Source organism: Sardina pilchardus, chromosome 7, assembly GCF_963854185.1.
Source record: "Sardina pilchardus chromosome 7, fSarPil1.1, whole genome shotgun sequence".
NCBI classification, from domain to species: domain Eukaryota; kingdom Metazoa; phylum Chordata; class Actinopteri; order Clupeiformes; family Clupeidae; genus Sardina; species Sardina pilchardus.
The window spans coordinates 15778120-15793309 of NC_085000.1; the positions used below are offsets into that span (position 1 = coordinate 15778120).

Sequence of the window (15190 nt, forward strand, 5' to 3'; positions counted from 1 at the left end):
GCACTATACTGTTATTCCAAGTCTTCTTATTACAGTGCATGAAAATGCACTGTACTGTTCTTCCTAGGTTTCTTATTATTCCAACTTCTTCTAACGCTCGCAATTCAGCTTGAACCGTTTAACGTAGAAACTTGATTCAAACTTTGTTACGTAGGTCTTACTAAGGAGACCTGTGCAATATATTTTTCAACTTTGTAACTTTTATACTTTTTAAACTGTAAATTAAAAACTATTAAACATTTCCCCATAGACTTAACATTGCTCATTATGACATCACGGCAGCAATTAGAATGTTACGCCAGGTGGCCAGTCCAGGTGCAGCAGCTCTCTCTCTCTCTCTCTCTCTCAGGCTTTAAACTGGCTTTCTTGAGACTACATTTTCTGTTCCCCTGTATCAACGGTATCAACATAAGTCTTCCTAATTCCATCCAACTTTCTATCCATTCATCTTCTTCAAACCATTCACTCATCCACCCATTCTAAACAGTCTGCCTATCAACATCAATTAGACGATCTACATTCAACTTTGAAACAATCTACTCTGTCTCAGGCCTGGCTCTCTTAAGACTAGCCAGTTAAATTGATTACACCTGTATCTGTATCCACTACTCTCTCAGTAGAGAGCTGTGTCTCTCCATTCTACAAGAATATAAGGCACATTCCATCCAACTTTCTATCCATTCATCTTCTTCAGACCATTCACTCATCCACCCATTAAACTGTTTATCAACATCCATTAAACTCTCTGTCTATCAACATTAACTAGACTGGTCTTCAATCAGCCAAAGAGGACACATGTAACCCCTCTCCTAGTTACTCTCCACTGGCTCCCTATAGTAGCCAGAATTAAATTTAAATCTCTCACTCTGGCCTATAGGACACTGACTGGATCTGCTCCCAGCTACTTCAGTTCTTTAATCACGATGTACATTCCCAACCGCCCATTGCGATCTTCTGAGGAGCGTCTGTTATGTCGACCAACCATACATGCTAGGTCAAATTGTAGATCCTATTCTTCAGTGGTTCCGTGTTGGTGGAATGAGTTGCCCAGTGCTCTCCGTTCCAGCAACAGCTTTGGATCTTTTAAGAGGGGTCTTAAGGCATATTTATTTAATATGCACTTAGTCCTTTGAGTTTGTGATGTGTTATGGTTTGTATAATAGTATTGTTTTGTTATAATTTGTCTATTGATAGAATTTGAAATTTATTTTGCTATTGTCCTTAAATTTAGCCATACCATGCTTTAGTTATTATTATTATATATAATTAACTGAGTGACTTATTTGATTGCTATTCTCATTTCACTGTTTTATTTCTCATTAGGTTAGTGCTTAAAATTATTGTTTTACTGATAATATTACTATTCTCCCTAGTTTGTAATTGTTCACTGTTAATTTAATTTGTATTGTTATTTATTTGTATGTCGCTTTGGACAAAGGCGTCTGCTAAATAACCATAGCCATAGCCATAGCCATAGCCATAGCCATAGCCATAGCCATAGCTACATTCAACTTTTAAATGATTTACTCTGTCTCAGGCTTTAAGCGTACACTCTGGCTCTCTTAAGACTAGCCAGTTAAATTGATTACACCTGTATCAACAACTCTCAGAGAGCTGTATCAGTGTCTCTCTTAACAAGAATATAAGGCACATTCCATCCAACCTTCTATCCATTCATCTTCTTCAGACCATTCACTCATCCACCCATTAAACTGTCAATCAATATCTATTAAACAATCTGCCTATCAACATCCATTAAACATTCTGTCTATCAACATTAATTAGACTATCTACATACAACTTTTAAAGTATTTACTGTGGGTCCCTCTCAAGCAGCGTTTATATGTCCTCCCTCGCTCCTCGATCCTCAATGATCTACATAAAGAAAGATAGAAGAAGGGCTAGTCTATCCCATTGTTGCCGCTCCATCATTCTTTATGTAGATCAGTGAGGAGCGAGAGAGGACGCGTAAACGCTATATGAGAGGCACCTTCTGTCTTAGGCTTTAAGCATACAATCTCATTAAGACTACAGATCCTGTTTCACTACGTCCTCTGTCCACAACTGTTTCAAAATAAAGGTCCTCACTGCAATAATACACTATTAAATCATTTAACCATTGAAACTACTCAACTATTGAACTGTTCAACCATTCCAACTGTCAGTTATCATCCACTATGCCTCCAGTCAACTACATGAAACCTCCATGTACCTATCAACCAACATAGCAACCATTAAAATTAAGTGTTTATGACTGTTTCCATAGCAACCAACATGATTATACTGCAGTAACTTCTTGTTTCCTGATAGTGGCCACCATGGATAGCCTACCCTAGCAACAAATGTTTCAAAATAAAAGTCCTCACTAGCAAGTTAGCTAGTTAGCATGGTTAGCATTGTTAGCATAGTTAAAATTTTTAGTATAACTGCAAAAAATCATCAACTAAGTTAGCTAATCAACCTGGTTAGCATTGTTAGCAAATTTAGCATTGTTAGCATAGTTAGCATTTTTAGCATTACTGCTAGAAATCATCGGTTAAGTTAGCTAATCAACCTGGTTAGCATTGTTAGTAAAGTTAGCATTGCTAGCATAATAAGCATTTTTAACGTAACTGCTAGAAATCATTAGCTAAGTTAGCTAATCAACATTTTAACATGAATAGAAATCATTACTTAAGTTAGAACTGGAACGTTTCATCTTTAAAACGTCTACCTTCACACTATCAACTCTCTGTAAACTATGCAACCACCATGTTTACCCTAGCTACACCTTAGTAACCATATCTACATTATCTATCTATTTTTGCATTTTCATGCACTGGTAATTCCTTGGAATTGCATTTCTAGTTATTAAACTTCTTCTTCTAACGCAGCCAATTCAGCTTCAACCGTTTAACGTAGAAACTTCATTCAAACGTTGTTGCGTAGGTCTTGCTTATGCCATGCCTGCTTTGTATTTTTCAACTTTGTAACTTTTATACTTTTTAAACTATTAGTTAAAAACTATTACAATTTCCCCCATAGACTTAACATTGCTCATTATGACATCACGGCAGCAATTAGAATCTTAGGCCAGGTGGCCGGCCACCTGGGCACCAACTGTCAGTTTCTCTGGCTTTAAGCATACAGTCTCTCAGAAGACTACATATCCTGTTAACTGTTTCCTCTGTCCACAACTGTTTCACATTAAAAGTCCTCACTGCAATAATACACTATTAAATCATTTAACCATTGAAACTACTCAACTATTGAACTGTTCAACCATTCCAACTGTCAGTTATCATCCACTATGCCTCCAGTCAACTACATGAAACCTCCATGTACCTAGCAACCAACATAGCAACCATTAAAATTAAGCGTTTATGACCGTTTCCATAGTAACCAACATGATTATACTGCAGTAACTTCTTGTTTCCTGATAGTGGCCACCATGGATACCCTAGCAACAAATGTTTCAAAATAAAAGTCCTCACTGGCAAGTTAGCTAGTTAGCATGGTTAGCATAGTTAGCATTTTTAACATAACTGCAAAAAATCATCAAATAAGTTAGCTAATCAACCTGGTTAGCATTGTTAGCAAATTTAGCATTGTTAGCATAGTTAGCATTTTTAGCATTGCTGCTAGAAATCATCGGTTAAGTTAGCTAATCAACCTGGTTAGCATTGTTAATAAAGTTAACATTGCTAACATTATTAGCATTTTTAGCGTAACTGCTAGAAATCATTAGCTAAGTTAACTATTCAACATTTTAACAAGAATAGAAATCATTAGTTAAGTTAGAACTGGAATCATTCATCTTTAAACTGTCTACCTTCACACTATCAACTCTCTGTAAATTATGCAACCACCATGTTTACCCTAGCTACACCTTAGTAACCATATCTACATTATCTATCTATTTTTGCATTTTCATGCACTGGTAATTCCTTGGAATTGCATTTCTAGTTATTACAGTGCATGAAAATGCACTGTACTGTTCTTCCTAGTCTTCTTATTATTACAGTGCATGAAAATGCACTGTACTGTTCTTCCTAGTCTTCTTATTATTATTTTCTTTATTATTATTCCGCTGACAGCTTTTTCTAACCGCAATTTCTCTTCAACCGTTTAACTTAGAAACTTCATTCAAACTTTGTAACGTAGGTATTCTAATGGATCGGGTTGCTATGACTTTTCAACTTTGTAACTTTTATACTTTTTGAACTATAAATTAAAAACTATTAAAAAATTTCCCCATAGACTTAACATTGGCCTCTATGACATCACAATCGGGTCGTTGAGCAATTAGAATCTTATGCCAGGTGGCCAGCCCCACCTGCAGCAGCCCTCTCTCTCTCAGGCTTTAAGCATACAATCTCTCTGTGAAGACTACATATCCTGTTAACTGTTTCCTCTGTCCACAACTGTTTCAAAATAAAAGTCCTCACTGCAATAATACACTATTAAATCATTTAACCACTGAAACTACTCAACTATTTAACTGTTCAACCATTCCAACTGTCATTTATCATCAACTATGCCTCCAGTCAACTAAATGAATCCTCCATGTACCTAGCAACCAACATAGCAACCATTAAAATTAAGCGTTTTTGACAGTTTCCATAGCAACCAACATGATTATACTACAGTAACTTCTTTATTCTTGATAGTGGGCACCATGGATACCCTAGCAACTACTGTTTCAAAATAAAAGTCCTCACTAGCAAGTTAGCATTGTTAGCACAGTTAGCATTGTTAACATAGTTAGCATTTTTAGCATAACTGCTAAAAATGATTAGCTAAGTTAGCTCATCAACCTGGTTAGCATTGTTAGCATAGTTAGCATTGTTAACATAGTTAGCATTTTTAGCACAACTGCTAAAATGATTAGCTGAGTTAGCTAATCAACATGGTTAGCATAGTTAACATAGTTAGCAATGTTAGCATAGTTAGCATTTTTTAGCATTACTGCTAGAAATCATCAGCTAAGTTAACTTATCAACCTGGTTAGCATTGTTAGCATAGTTAACATTTTAGAATACCTGTTAGAAATTATTAGTTAAGTTAGAACAGGAATGTTTAAGCTTTAAAATGTCTACCTTAACACTATCAACTCTCTTTAAACTATGCAACCACCATGTTTACCCTAGCTACACCTTAGTAGCCATATCTACATTTTTTTGCATTTTCATGCACTGGTAATTCCTTGGAATTGCATTTCTAGTTATTAGAGTGCATGAAAATGCACTCTACTGTTATACTGTTTATTCTTATTATCGATATTATTCTTCTTCCACACTTTTTGTGCGTTCAATTCAGCTTCAACCGTTCGACGTAGAGACTTCATTCAAACTGCGCTGCGTAGGTCTTACTTAGGTGACTTCAGCTATGTAAATTTCATCTTTGAAAACTTTATCGTTTATTTTATATGAATTTTTAAAAACATTTTTTCTCCCATAGACTTAACATTGGATTATGACATCACAATGAAGTCGTTAAGCAATTAGAATCTTAAGCCAGGTGTTCAAAGCCACCTGGCAGCAACTCTCTGTCTCAGGCTTTCTGGCTCTCTTAAGAGTACATATCCTGTTCAACTGTTTCCTCTACCCACAACTGTTTCAAAATAAAAGTCCTCACCATTTTTGCATTTTCATGCACTCGTAATTTCCTTGGAATTACATCTCTAGTTTTCTTTATTATTATTCCGCTGACAGCTTTTTCTAACCGCAATTTCTCTTCAACCGTTTAACTTAGAAACTTCATTCAAACTTTGTAACGTAGGTATTCTAATGGATCGGGTTGCTATGACTTTTCAACTTTGTAACTTTTATACTTTTTGAACTATAAATTAAAAACTATTAAAAAATTTCCCCATAGACTTAACATTGGCCTCTATGACATCACAATCGGGTCGTTGAGCAATTAGAATCTTATGCCAGGTGGCCAGCCCCACCTGCAGCAGCCCTCTCTCTCTCAGGCTTTAAGCATACAATCTCTCTGTGAAGACTACATATCCTGTTAACTGTTTCCTCTGTCCACAACTGTTTCAAAATAAAAGTCCTCACTGCAATAATACACTATTAAATCATTTAACCACTGAAACTACTCAACTATTTAACTGTTCAACCATTCCAACTGTCATTTATCATCAACTATGCCTCCAGTCAACTAAATGAATCCTCCATGTACCTAGCAACCAACATAGCAACCATTAAAATTAAGCGTTTTTGACAGTTTCCATAGCAACCAACATGATTATACTTCAGTAACTTCTTTATTCTTGATAGTGGGCACCATGGATACCCTAGCAACTACTGTTTCAAAATAAAAGTCCTCACTAGCAAGCTAGCATTGTTAGCATGGTTAGCACAGTTAGCATTGTTAACATAGTTAGCATTTTTAGCATAACTGCTAAAAATTATTAGCTATGTTAGCTCATCAACCTGGTTAGCATTGTTAGCATAGTTAGCATTGTTAACATAGTTAGCATTTTTAGCACAACTGCTAAAATGATTAGCTAAGTTAGCTAATCAACGTGGTTAGCATAGTTAACATAGTTAGCAATGTTAGCATAGTTAGCATTTTTTAGCATTACTGCTAGAAATCATCAGCTAAGTTAACTTATCAACCTGGTTAGCATTGTTAGCATAGTTAACATTTTAGAATACCTGTTAGAAATTATTAGTTAAGTTAGAACAGGAATGTTTAAGCTTTAAAATGTCTACCTTAACACTATCAACTCTCTTTAAACTATGCAACCACCATGTTTACCCTACCCACACAGCAAAAGGACTCCGCGGCGGATCCGCCGCGGAGGTAGCGCGGCTTCCGGAACGGACCCGCGAAACGGACCCGTATCGGCGTCCACTTGCACTCAGTGACGGATCCGTTACGGGGGCGGATCGCGGACCCGGCTGGGCTCCGCGCTACATCCGCTCCGCATCCATCCCGGACCCGCAAATCCGCCACGGATCCGCGACGGACTCATAGAAAACCTCTGGACCGGGTCCGTTCTGGACCCGCCACGGACTCATAAAAAATACTCTGACCCGGAGCCTGTTCGGACCCGCAAATCCGCCGCGGATCCGCAACGGACTCAAAATACCTCTGGCCCGGGTCCGTTTTGGACCCGTTCATCTCATTTTCAAAATCCCAATAAAATAGCTTAAATTAGTCTAAAACTATCAATATTCCTAGCCTAGACTTCTACACCAATATAGGCCTAGTTTAAATCTGCATTGCCTTGTATTTTTTAAACTAACACAATTGTCAATAGGTCTAACTTAAGTCAAGACATCAATTTACTGTAGAGAATAATCACTTGGCTCAATGGAAACATGAAATTGACATTTACATTAATGGAAAGTTTAAGTTATAGCCTATTCTGTTTCTGTTAAGTAGCCTTGGCTATACTACTCTAAATTCTAACTACTCTAAACTAATTTAGTGCTTTATAGGCCTAGGTCGGTGCAGACATGAAACATTTTACCTATTACCAGTAGGCTACAACTTCAATGAAATGCTGCGCTATATATATGCACAGCTAAAATATCAGAAAATGAATAACTGGTGAACGACAATTAGTTCAATGTTTAATGTTTATTTCTCCTATTAATCCGTTTGGTGTGGCTGGAGGCAGGACAGGTCTCCTCGTTGAACCACCTGATTGCGTACTTCGTGACCACCGCGTCGTTGGCTGACCATGTTTCTGTGTTTTTCCTCACAGCACCTGTAATCAAATAGACAGACATGTTAATGTTAATAGTATGTAGCATCCAACACCAACTATGCTTACACAATATAATATACAATATATGAGACGGGTATTAAGGAGATTCAATTAAAAAAAAAAAAACATGACTTCTGAAGTTATACAGCTATTACATTTCATTAGAGAGCTTTTCAGAAGGTGGGTACAGCAGACAGAGGCATTTATGTATGTTGACATTTACCTTCACTTCATCCTGCACTGGTAACACCAGTTACAGAGGCATATGGCTATTTTTTTATTTATTATTAATGTGTAGACCAAAAGTCAAATAAATCAAATGTAAAACTGTATAGCTTACTTTATTTGGGTGGCAGGACAGGATGAGAAAGTGTAGACCCCCAAACCAGACTGGAGCCATTTGTGAATAACCTGTAACGTAGATACATAAATGTACATTTCATTAGAGAGCTTTTGAGGTAGAGGGTGGGTTTTATTACAGCAGACAAAGGCATTTAAGCATGTTACATTTACCTTCACTTCATCCTGAACTAGTGACACCAGTTACAGAGGCATATAGTTATTTTTATTATTAATGTAGACCAAAAGTCAAATAAATCCAATGTAAAACTGTATAGCTTACTTTACTTGAATGGCAGGACAGGATGAGAAAGCGTAGACCCCCAAACCAGACTGGAGCCACTTGTGAATAACCTGTAACGCAGATACATAAATGTACATTTCATTAGAGAGCTTTTGAGGTAGAGGGTGGGTTTTATTATAGCAGACAAAGGCATTTAAGCATGTTGACATTTACCTTCACTACATCCTGAACTAATAACACCAGGTACAGAGGCATATGGTTATTTTTATTATTAATGTTTAGACCAAAAGTCAAATAAATCAAATGTAAAACTGTATAGCTTACTTTACTTGGGTGGCAGGACAGGATGAGAAAGCATAGACCCCCAAAGCAGACTGAAGCCACTTGTGAATGACCTGTAACGTAGATACATAAATGTACATTTCATTAGAGAGCTTTTAAGGTAGAGGGTGGGTTTTATTACAGCAGACAAAGGCATTTAAGCATGTTACATTTACCTTCACTTCATCCTGAACTAGTGACACCAGTTACAGAGGCATTTGGTTATTTTTATTATTAATGTGTAGACCAAAAGTCAAATAAATCAAATGTAAAACTGTATAGCTTACTTTACTTGAATGGCAGGACAGGATGAGAAAGCATAGACCTCCAAACCAGACTGGAGCCACTTGTGAATAACCTGTAACGCAGATACATAAATGTACATTTCATTAGAGAGCTTTTGAGGTAGAGGGTGGGTTTTATTACAGCAGACAAAGGTATTCATGCAGGTTGACATTTACCATCACTTCGTCCTGAACTAGTAACACCAGTTACAGAGGCATATGGTTATTTTTATTATTAATGTTTAGACCAAAAGTCAAATAAATCAAATGTAAAACTGTATAGCTTACTTTACTTGGGTGGCAGGACAGGACGAGAAAGCGTAGACCCCCAAACCAGACTGTGGCCACTTGTGAATGACCTGTAACACAGATACATAAATATGCATTACTTTTATCATCAGAAAGAAATGGCCAAATATTTATCATAACCAATAATACACCCCATTAAAAATGCATTTTATTGGGATCCACAGAATATGGGGCTGATCATTTTAGCTCCTCTTCCCATATCTAAACATTCACAACAAAGTGTCTAGTGGTCTGTGACAAGGCAAAGCAATACAAGGACATACATGAAGGCAACTACTGCCTCTTCTATTTTGCCTCTTCTCAGTCAAATCTTACTCTAAGGAACGTTCAATATCATTAAATGAACTCGTAGACGACAGTATTTCTACATGAAAACAAATACTGTAGCTTCGTGACTTTCGTGCATTTATATTTCTTAAAAGTTAGAGTCATCTCTACTATTCAATCTAAATAGTCACCAGGAAACACGTCTGGAAACCGGACTTTTTAGATTGAATAGTAGGCCTGTTTGCTGGTTTCTAACGTGTACAAAATATAAGCATGAGTCCCAAAGTTTTTTTGTTGCTGCCAGCAGAGAATGTCGAGCTACGACGAATGTGTTTGAGCATGCGGCAGCTGGTTACCTTGCTAACGTCGTTCATAATTTAAAACCATTAGCAGCTAACGTTATCCCGGACTGGTGAACAATGTGAAATCAGCTTCCCTCCCAGAAAGAAATGAGGTTTAAACACATCCGAAATGGCCTACGTTTTCATAAAGACTTCCGAGTCCAACATCTAAGCTTTCATAACGTTCACAAAAAAACTAGATTTCCTGTAACTTTAACGCTATCGTTAGCTAACAAGCTAACGCTAGCTAACGCAAGCCAACAAGCTAACGCTAGCTAACGCAAGCCAACTTTTGTTGTTCACATGCAAACACTTAAAGTTAGCGTTAAACCAAATTCAACTTTACTCATTTTAAACTCAGTTCTGAGTTTAGCTTTAATTCAAAAGGTAACAAAGCCCAAGTTGGACAGGATTTAGCCCCGTCTAAAGTGGGCTAAATTAGCTTGCGCAAGCTAGCTGCTAGACGTAGCTGGTGTGTAAATATGAGCGACCAGCAAATCTTCGGATAATATCAGCAAATAAAGCTAGATAAGTAGGTAACTTGTGTTATGGAAGTACTTTTTCAGTGGATAGACTTGGTAACTGCATAAATAAAGCATATAGGAGCATACTTACAGTGTGCCTTCAGACGCCGCTGTTTCGTCTTCCACTTCATCAACGAGAAATTTGAAAACTGAGGAAGCCGTTAGGACTGGAAAGGGCGCGTTCGATGTGCGTATCCGCACGGAGTCCGCCGCAGACCCGCTGCACGAAGGCGCGCTGGCGGAGGCGGGTCGTGTTCCGTGCGCGTAGCCAAAACGGAGGTGACTGTCACGCGGATGTGGCGGCTTGAGGGCGGGTCCGTTTTGGAATCCTCTGCTGTGTGGGTAGCTACACCTTAGTAGCCATATCTACATTTTTTGCATTTTCATGCACTGGTAATTCCTTGGAATTGCATTTCTAGTTATTATTATAGTGCATGAAAATGCACTATACTGTTATTCCAAGTCTTCTTATTACAGTGCATGAAAATGCACTGTACTGTTCTTCCTAGGCTTCTTCTTATTATTATTCTTCTAACGCACGCAAATCAGCTTGAACCGTTTAACGTAGAAACTTCATTCAAACTGCGTTACGTAGGTCTTACTTATGACATGTGTGCTATGACTTTTCAACTTTGTAACTTTTATACTTTTTAAACTATTAATTAAAAAACGATTTCCCCATAGATTTAACATTGAGCTATTTCCCCATAGACTTAACATTACCCTTTATGACATCACGGCAGCAATTACAATCGTACGCCAGGTGGCCAGTCCAGGTGCAGCAGCTCTCTCTCTCTCTCAGGCTTTAACAAACACTGGCTCTCTTGAGACTACATTTTCTGTTCCCCTGTATCAACTGTATCAACTTAAGTCTTCCTAATTCCATCCAACTTTCTATCCATTCATCTTCTTCAAACCATTCACTCATCCACCCATTCTAAACAGTCTGCCTATCAACATCAATTAGACGATCTACATTCAACTTTTAAACAATCTACTCTGTCTCAGGCTCTCTTAAGACTAGCCAGTTAAATTGATTACACCTGTATCTGTATCCACTACTCTCAGTAGAGAGCTGTGTCTCTCCATTCTACAAGAATATAAGGCACATTCCATCCAACTTTCTATCCATTCATCTTCTTCAGACCATTCACTCATCCACCCATTAAACTGTCTATCAACATCCATTAAACTCTCTGTCTATCAACATTAATTAGACTACATTCAACTTTTAAATTATTTACTCTGTCTCAGGCGTCAAGCATATACACTCTGGCTCTCTTAAGACTAGCCAGTTAAATTGATTACACCTGTATCAACTGTCAGTTTCTCTGGCTATAAGCATACAATCTCTCTGAAGACTACATATCCTGTTAACTGTTTCCTCTGTCCACAACTGTTTCAAAATAAAAGTCCTCACTGCAATAATACACCATTAAATCATTTAACCATTGAAACTACTCAACTATTTAACTGTTCAACCATTCCAACTGTCAGTTATCATCAACTATGCCTCCAGTCAACTACATGAAACCTCCATGTACCTAGCAACCAACATAGCAACCATTAAAATTAAGCGTTTATGACCGTTTCCATAGCAACCAACATGATTATACTGCAGTAACTTCTTGTTTCCTGATAGTGGCCACAATGGATACCCTTGCAACAAATGTTTAAAAATAAAAGTCCTCACTAGCAAGTTAGCTAGTTAGCATGGTTAGCATAGTTAGCATTTTTAACATAACTGCTAGAAATGATTGGCCAAGTTAGCTAATCAACCTGGTTAGCATGTTTAGCATAGTTAGCATTTTTAGCATAACTGCAAAAAATCATCAACTAAGTTAGCTAATCAACCTGGTTAGCATTGTTAGCATTTTTAACATTGTTAGCATAGTTAGCATTTTTAGCATTATTGCTAGAAATAACCAGTTAAGTTAGCTAATCAACCTGGTTAGCAATGTTAGTTTAAGTTAGCATTGTTACCATAGTTAGCATTGCTAGCATAGTTAGCATTTTTAGCATAACTGCTAGAAATCATTAGCTAAGTTAGCTAATCAACCTGGTTAGAACTGTGAGCATAGTTAGCATAGTTAACATTTTTACCATAACTGCATGAAATTAGTAGCTAAGTTAACCAATCAACCTGGTTATCATTGTTACCATAGTTAACATTTTAACATGAATAGAAATCATTAGTTAAGTTAGAACTGGAATGTTTCAGCTTTAAACTGTCTACCTTCACACTATCAACTCTCTGTAAACTATGCAACCACCATGTTTACCCTAGCTACACCTTAGTAACCATATCTACATTATCTATCTATTTTTGCATTTTCATGCACTGGTAATTCCTTGGAATTGCATTTCTAGTTATTAAACTTCTTCTTCTAACGCAGCCAATTCAGCTTCAACCGTTTAACGTAGAAACTTCATTCAAACGTTGTTGCGTAGGTCTTGCTTATGCCATGCCTGCTTTGTATTTTTCAACTTTGTAACTTTTATACTTTTTAAACTATTAGTTAAAAACTATTACAATTTCCCCCATAGACTTAACATTGCTCATTATGACATCACGGCAGCAATTAGAATCTTAGGCCAGGTGGCCGGCCACCTGGGCACCAACTGTCAGTTTCTCTGGCTTTAAGCATACAGTCTCTCAGAAGACTACATATCCTGTTAACTGTTTCCTCTGTCCACAACTGTTTCACATTAAAAGTCCTCACTGCAATAATACACTATTAAATCATTTAACCATTGAAACTACTCAACTATTGAACTGTTCAACCATTCCAACTGTCAGTTATCATCCACTATGCCTCCAGTCAACTACATGAAACCTCCATGTACCTAGCAACCAACATAGCAACCATTAAAATTAAGCGTTTATGACCGTTTCCATAGCAACCAACATGATTATACTGCAGTAACTTCTTGTTTCCTGATAGTGGCGACCATGGATACCCTAGCAACAAATGTTTCAAAATAAAAGTCCTCACTAGCAAGTTAGCTAGTTAGCATGGTTAGCATTACTGCAAAAAATCATCAACTAACTTAGCTAATCAACCTGGTTAGCATTGTTAGCAAATTTAGCATTGTTAGCATAGTTAGCATTTTTAGCATTGCTGCTAGAAATCATTGGTTAAGTTAGCTAATCAACCTGGTTAGCATTGTTAGTAAAGTTAGCATTGCTAGCATAATTAGCATTTTTAGCGTAACTGCTAGAAATCATTAGCTAAGTTAGCTAATCAACATTTTAACATGAACAGAAATCATTAGTTAAGTTAGAACTGGAATGTTTCATCTTTAAACAGTCTACCTTCACACTATCAACTCTCTGTAAACTATGCAACCACCATGTTTACCCTAGCTACACCTTAGTAACCATATCTACATTATCTATCTATTTCTGCCTTTTCATGCACTGGTAATTCCTTGGAATTGCATTTCTAGTTTTAAATTTTAAAGTTGCATAGATACTATTTTAACATCAGAGAGCACACTGTAATACTCAATTCATCCATTCTATATCCTCTTTAAAATCTGAAGCACTGGTCTGTCTCTCTAACTAACCACTAAGCTAAGCTGTTGAGCTAGCTAATTGACCAAAGACGACCGTTCCCTCAGCCAAACGCTAGGTGTGTGACCATGCCCCTATAGGCGAAATCTCAGCAAGCGTATTCACATGGTGTTATGCTCTGTGGAAATGCAGCAGAGCGGACGACTGCAAACGTGATTATTTCTGAGATTCTGATATCTTTTCAAAACCGGATTATTTCTGAGATTCTGATACGATACTTGAAAACGGATCAGACTCTCAGAAATAATCACGTTTGCAGTCGCCTTTGGATGGGTACATCAAGTTGAATCCCTCTAGTATCAAAGTGGCTGCTGTTGATGAGGTAATTAAGATGTTTTTTAGGTTGTTGGTAGGATAGGCATGGTGGATACTGTCCTAAATAAAGTGGTTACTATGCTGATTGAGAATATTAAAGTGGTTGCTAGTGCTGGGGTAATTGAGATGGTTGCTAGGTTGTTGTTAGGGTAAGTATGGTGGTTGCTATGTTAAATATAGTGGTTGGAATGTTGGTTGCTAAGGTAATAACAATGGTTGCGAGGTTGACACATAGTATTGGTTGCTAGGTTGTTGCCAGAGTAATTGAGATGGTTGCTAGGGTGTTGCTAATGTACATGTGGTGGTTGCTAGAGCAATCATGTTGACAATATAGAAATGGTTGCAAGGTTGATGCTGGGACAATTGAGAGTGTTGTTAGGTTGTTGCTAGGGTAGCCTAATTGAGAAGGTTGCTGAAAACTTTTTATCAATATGTTAAATTATTAATAATATTTGTTAAAAATTGAATAGTACCATGTCCTTTTAAAGACAAAGTTTGAATGAAATGAATGGTTCAAGTTAGCGTACTGAAGTGGTAGCGGAATAAAAATGAGAAACCTGGAAGAACAGTTCTGTGCATTTCCATGCACTGTAATTACACAGAAATAGATGTATACTTTTCAATTTAAAAAAACGTTATTTATCCCCGAGGGGCAATTTCTCCATTTACTCATTATTAATAGCCATTGCCGTCAGTTCGCTATTGGGAGCACTAGACTCTGCGCAGTAATATCCTCACTCCAAAGTGAAACTGAAAGTGCAAGAGTGAGGATATCACTGCACCACACAATATAGTTATCCCTCTAGTCTACCTGCTTAGAAATGCACCACGTTTTATTTTGTCTCACCATACTTGGTCGTGTGACTACTAGTGTAACTGTATTTTAATAGGGAAAACATGGAGGTGTTTGGTCGCTTAACTTAATTGAAACGTGAGAGGTATGTATCAACTCGTCTTAATT

The 15190-nt window shown here is 37.3% G+C and overlaps 1 long non-coding RNA gene across 3 annotated transcripts; it reads right to left on the reverse strand.

Annotated features, from left to right (window-relative positions):
• Positions 1-7261: 7261 nt before the first annotated feature.
• Positions 7262-10674, reverse strand: LOC134088270 (uncharacterized). 3 transcript variants are annotated; one of them, XR_009939938.1, is made up of 7 exons: positions 10429-10674; positions 9185-9255; positions 8900-8970; positions 8616-8686; positions 8331-8401; positions 8049-8119; positions 7262-7708 (listed from the first exon to the last, which is right to left on the reverse strand). It is a non-coding gene; the product is annotated as an uncharacterized LOC134088270 (long non-coding RNA). The 3 variants fall into 3 exon arrangements; XR_009939939.1 differs by lacking the exon at positions 8900-8970; XR_009939937.1 differs by lacking the exon at positions 10429-10674 and having other exon boundaries at positions 9185-9386.
• Positions 10675-15190: the final 4516 nt, after the last annotated feature.